The sequence below is a fragment of the Gekko japonicus genome, unplaced genomic scaffold (genome assembly GCF_001447785.1).
Source record: "Gekko japonicus isolate JY-2015 unplaced genomic scaffold, Gekko_japonicus_V1.1 scaffold2436, whole genome shotgun sequence".
Lineage (NCBI taxonomy): Eukaryota > Metazoa > Chordata > Lepidosauria > Squamata > Gekkonidae > Gekko > Gekko japonicus.
In genome coordinates, this window is record NW_015160295.1 from 201926 (window position 1) to 208408 (window position 6483).

The window sequence follows — 6483 nt, forward strand, 5'->3', positions numbered from 1 at the left end:
GGGTCATTTCCTAGAAAAAGAGGTGCAGGAGCTCATTAGCATAACTCATTTGCATATGCCACACCCCCTGACATCACCGGAAGTGTGTCAGAAGGCAACGTCCACCGCTCAGGCTCCACTGGACTGTTTTGGATTGCTAGCTATTGCGGGGAGGGGGAACGTGCATATCTGACCTCGCAGAGGAGGGAGAGCTTGTACCTGAATAAAACTTGGTCTTAAAGGTGCCACTGGACTGTTTTGGATTGCTAGCTATTGGGAGGGGGGGCGTGCAGATCTGTCCTCGCAGAGGAGGGAGAGCTTGTACCTGAATAAAACTTGGTCTTAAAGGTGCCATGGAACTGTTTTGGATTGCTAGCTATGGGGAGGGAACATGCAGATCTGCCCTCACAGAGGAGGGAGAGCTTGTACCTGATGGTGGGCCGGGGGGGGGCTCGGCAACTTACCTGGCTGCTTCTTGCTCCTCATGACCCGACTGAAGGTTGCTGGGAGCAGGGGGTGGGGCTTGTTGCATGTGCCCACTCCCTGGGCCCCTTACAGCCGGAGCTCCGCTCCTCTGTGCTCCCGCAGGAAATGACCCCTGATTATACCCTGCCCTCCCTGTCAAAGCAGATGCAGACCAAGGGGTTGGAACTTGGAGCCAAACTATTTTTTTATGTCAGCAGAATTTCCTGCCTTCTCCCTCCTATTGTAGCTCACTGAACCTTGTGAAATGCTGCTTTTGGTGGATAGGAGACCATGAGGAATGACACCGAGGTGTGTGTGTGTGTTCTGCAGTAGTCAGAAGGAATCGGTGGAAATTGCCAAATTCATCTGGATCCAACCCCAGGTTTCTCAGAAGCTGGCTTACAAGGGGTTCTAGGAACCCCTTGAGAAACTGCACGCTAGTAGCCATAACTGAAGAAGAAGGAGAAGAAGAAGAAATTGGATTTATACTCTGCCCTTCACTTGGAGTCTCAGAGCGGCCTACAAACTCCTTTCCCTCCCCCTCCCCACAACAGACACAGGGTGTCTGTTGTGGGGAGGGGGAGGGAAAGGAGTTTGTAAGCCGCTCTGAGACTCCAAGTGAAGGGCAGAGAGCTCTTTCCAGAACTGTCCTTGAGAGAACAGCTCTGAGAGAACTATGGCTTGCCCAAGGTCATCCAGCAGCTGCAAGTGGAAGAGTGAGGAATCAAACCCGGTTCTCCCAGATTAGAGTCCGTGCACTTAACCACTACAGCTAACTGAGGCAATCGTACTTTGGTCACATTATGAGAAGACAGGAGTCACTGGAAAAGACAATAAGGCTAGGAAAAGTGGAAGGCAGCGGGAAAAGAGGAAGAACCAGCGTGAGATGGATGGGCCCCGACAAGGAAGCCACAAAGGCCCTCGATTTGCAAGACTTGGAAGCAAGGCTGTTAGTGAGAGAGCACATTTGGAGGTCATTAATTCACAGGGTCGCCATAAGCTGAAACCAGCTTGATGTCACTTAGCGCGCACGCACGCACACACAAACGCACACACTCAGCCATGTTAGTCTTTAAGGAGCTGCTCGACTTCAGGTTTATTTTGCTGCTAGAGACGTGGCATCCTATTGCCAGCGAAAGCATTTGGGAGCCAGCGCTCACTTCCTCAGATACATTGAAGTGTACATCCATTAGGTGAATGCTGTGACCGCTTTTCTTTGCCTGGTGGTTGGAGAACCTTCGGCATTGTCTTCAGGTAGAGCTTTCTTTTTCCTCTGCCACTTTGTGCTTTTAATATGCTCGAGTCAGGTTTCTACAAGGATGCTTTCTGCTGGCTTGATGCAAAGTATGGATGTATAGTTTGTTGGCGGGGGGTGGGGTGGGGGCTTATGTAACAGTGGTAGACCTTAGAACAGACCTTCTGTCCTGCTCCACGGGACTTCATCTTTGGATGCACCGGCTCTGTTCCAACCATATTTTTTAATCTTTTGAGCACTAATCTCTCCTGTAATTGTTATGTATTGAGCCTAAGCCCTCCCTGAATGTGGTCCTTGACCTGGGTGAGCTTGCTCCCCTAGAACAATAGCTGACCAGGATCCTGGAAGTGATTTATAGATAAGCAGTGTAATGTAAATAGCCTGCCCTAGGGAGTGTGTGTGTGTGTGTGTGTGTGCGGGGTGGTGGTGTTTGCATGCTTTATAAGCAGGGCTCAAACCCTGCTGGGTGTTCTTGTTGTGTTCCTGAAATTACTAAATAAACTAGAGCCGATCACTGCAGTGCGTCCAGAACCCAGTATTTAACAGCAATGGAACGATGTTTGAATCCAGTGGTTCCTTTAAGACCAACATAGCTTTATTTTGGGTATAAGCTTTCGTGTGCACGCACGTTACCTGCATGTAGCTGAAGAAGTGTGCATGCACACGGAAGCTTATACCCAGATTAAAGCTTGGTTGGTCTTCAAGATGCCCACTGGACTCGGATCTTGTCCTCTTGCTTCGCACCAGTGTGGCTACCCACCTGAATCTCTCTTCTGTAGTGGTTATCCATTCTGTTCTTTCATTTCCCCTGCGGAACAGAAGAGGTGGGAAGGTGTCTGCTGTCGGACAACGGGAAATGGATTCCCACGGTAGCCGAGGTGGCCCATCTATACCACTTGCCGCCTTCTATGTCCTGCATCATCTGCCAGCTTCAAGTTCAGCTTTGGCGTGGCCGGTTCCTTTTTGCAGAATCGATGGAAGGAAGAAACCGGGTGGCAGTTGCTAGGCGACCACACTGAATACTTTCCCGTCGACTTCAAGCAACCTAGAGGGAGGCTGGAGCTGTAGAGGAAAGGAGAAATGGGGTCGGGGGATGCTGGTCAGGTGGGAAGGGGGAGGCTCAGCATTCAGGGACTATGACGGAAGTTTACGTGCCCTGAGAAAAGTTTCTAATACCAAGCACTACGACATCGTCCTTATAACAGTGCTATTGCTGGTTTCCTTTCTGATGCTCTAAGAAGAATATCACTAAAGCACCGTAATATTACTAGTGGATTAAGAGAGCTAGCAGTGCAGTCCGAGTGGAGTTAATACTAGAGATGTAAAATTTCCGGAAATTTTGAAGCTTGGAAAAAACCCCAGTTTTTTCAGGAAAAAAACGGAAATTTTTGGAAAAATTGAAAAAAAAATGCTACATTAGCATTTCTTTTGTCTTTTCTAGATTGAAAGTCATTCTGTTACTTTAGGAACATAAAATATGACTATGGACATTTTTACTTGGCATGAAATTATCACAACTAGCATATTAAAAATATAGTGTATCCGAACAATTATTACAAACAGAATACCCACCCACATGCAAAAACAAAACTGAAACCTTTTCCTTTTCTTGTGACAATTGTTGTTGTTGTTCAGTCGCACAGTCGAGTCCGACTCTTCGCGACCCCATGGACAATCTCCCGCCAGGCTCTCCTGTCTTCCGCCGTCCTCCGAAGTTGGCTCAATTTCATGTTTGTTGCAATACCACCTACTAAAGGAAGAAATGCATCTTGTTCTTGCATTGGAGAGTTCAGTTTGTAACCTAGGACTTGCTTGTCCTCAGTGCACAGAAATTAGATCAATCTGAGACCATACATATTTTTTAGAAATGATTTGGAAAATATTTGAACACCTTGTCTTAAAATATTTTATTCATCATGTTAAAATAAAATGTTCCATGATCAATTTTTCCTTTTCTTTTAATTCCCCCCCCCCCCCAATTTTTCGGGAAAAAACAAAAAAGGCTTTAGGAAAAAAACAGAAAAACATTTTTTTCAATTTTTCCCGAGTTTTTTACGGGCCTTCACATATCTAGTTAATACCCTGCTAAATCCATTGAAGGTCACCACTGTTTAGAATTGTGCTGTAACTCTTAGAGATGGAGGAGCTGACTGGGTTTCTTCCCCCCCTTTTTTAAAGTAGGCACATAAAGTTGGTATTGTTTCTAGAGCTACAGAAACCTATAGTTATTATTTCCCAAAACCTTTAAATTGTAAGCCTTGAAATAAGAAGGGTCAAAAGAACATCCTGTTCCCCCAACATTTGCAACCTAAGAGCGTAAGGATATCTGCATTCTCAAAAATTCTATATGAGGAAATCTGGTTCTTCTGAAATAGAGGGCCAGATGCCAGCCCAGTTGGTTGTGACCAAGCTGAGAATTTTTTTTTTTTAGATGTTAGAATACCCTGCTGAGGGCATGAAATGTAAAGAAGATAACAAGCTTCATGTGTGATCCACACTGGCACATTGTTTACATATGTGCAATAACTTACGTTGCTTACATATGTGCACTAACTGATGTTTTGAGAAGTCGAGTTTAATGTTTAGCTGCACTGCTGCTTACATATTTGCAATAATATATGTTACTCACATATGTGCAGTAACCAATGTTTTGAGAAGTGGAGTTTAATGTTTAGCTGCACTGCTGCTTGCATATGTGCAGTAACATATGCTGCTTACATAGGTGCAATAAGTGATGTTTTGAGAAGTGAGTTTAATGTTTAGCTGCACTGCTGCTTACATATGTGCAGTAACATATGTTGCTTACATAGGTGCAATAAGTGATGTTTTGAGAAGTGAGAGTTTAATGTTTAGCTGCACTGCTGCTTACATATTTGCAATAATATATGTGACTTACATATGTGCAATAATCAGTAATTTGAGAAGTGGAGTTTAATGTTTAGCTGCGCCGCTGCTTACATATGTGCAATAATATATGTTACTGACAAAAGTGCAAGAACCAGTGTTTTGAGAAGTGGAGTTTAATGTTTAGCTGCGCTGTTGCTTACATATGTGCAATAATATACGTTACTGATGTAAGTGCAAGAACCAGTGTTTTGAGAAGTGGAGTTTAATGTTTAGCTGCGCCGCTGCTTACATATGTGCAATAATATATGTTACTGACAAAAGTGCAAGAACCAGTGTTTTGAGAAGTGGAGTTTAATGTTTAGCTGCGCTGCATGCAAGCATTCAGTACAGGCACCGAGGGGGGAGATGATGCTCCTCCATATCTTACTGTGCCTCGTGTCCAAGAAAGCCACGTGGAACCGTGTGACAGAGAGGGCCACCCTGGGATCACAGAGAAGGCAGAAAAACAAGATTTTTGCAACCTTGGCATATCACACACATGGCAAATCAACGTTTTATTTATGGATTACACTTGTACCCGACTTTTCAGAGGTCAGGGCAGCTTTTATCTGGTTCTCCAGAGACAGGCTGAAGTCATAGATTCCTCCCTTCGGAGCTGGCTTACCAGCCCTGTGCCAGCAAGTGATGGGAGATTTGAGAGGTGTGGCGCCTGCGGAGGGTGGCGTTCCAGGGGAATGCAATGTCTCTTCCAGGTGACGCTCTAGGAATTCCCCCAGTCTCTGTGTCACCATTGACCCTGAATGGGTTTGATCCTATGAAGGATGCAGGATTGTTAAGAATCCTGAACTGCATGATGGCTATTCTTATGAGCCATTAATGTGTCCGGAAAGCCGAAGAGCACTCCTTCAAAGGGCAGTGTGCATGTGACTGTGGCGGTTTTGTTTGCTTCAAAGGAAGACGGGGCAGATGAAAGGCGGTTTGGGTGTTTTGCGCTCGGGCTGGCTTTGTTTGAACTGGAAGGGAACTCTCGTCGGAGGCCCGTCCTGTTTCGTCTCCATATTTGGATCAACTTCCAGGGTTCGCCGATTGCGTCGCTGGTTTCTAAAGGCTCACTCGAGATGGCAGTCGATAGCCGAATGGCTCGTAGGCCTGCAATTCGTTTCCAAGGCCGTAATCACTTCCCAGATTTTCCACATGAGAAAGTACTGGCGGGCGGCGTTGGCAGCCTGTAAGTTTACATCTGTCCAAGGCAATCGTGCTGGAAGTTACACGGAGTGTTATTGTTTAGCTTTGCTCTGGGAAAAGGTTTGTTTATTGCAGAGAAACCGATCTCCCCAGTGTGGCGGGACACCCAGAAGGTGGTTTGACAAACAGCTCATCTGGAAAGGAATACTCGGTTTCCCCTGGAACGGAGCTACGCATGAAGCGGGCTTATAGAACAGCTGTTGATCCACCGGCTTGCGACTACAGCCATTAAGCCATGCCAGTCTCGCATCATCATTTTTTTTTTAATTTGGCCAGAGGATCAGCCGGTGGTGTTTGGCATAGTTTGTTTGCGGAGTCCATCTGTCCGTAAAATAGCTGAGCGTTTTGGCTAACCGAGACAGGCACCTGCATATCGATTATGTCTCTCCCGCCCCTCCAGGGGCTTGCTTTACTCCGTCGTCACCCTACTGATATAGGGAAGCCGGCAGAGGTCTCAGAAAGGTAGGGGGCTACTTCACCACCTTCATCCTCCCCCTGCTGGCTCCATGTCCCATAGACACTGTGCACCACGCTCTTTCTCTTCCTCAACCTTGGCTGAATTGCTCCCTTTTGGTGTAGTGGTGAAGAAGAAGAAGAAGAAGAAGAAGAGGAGGAGGAGGAGGAGGAGGAGGAGGAGGAGGAGGAGATTGGATTTATACCCCATGGCCCTTCACTACCGAAAGGTGTCTCAG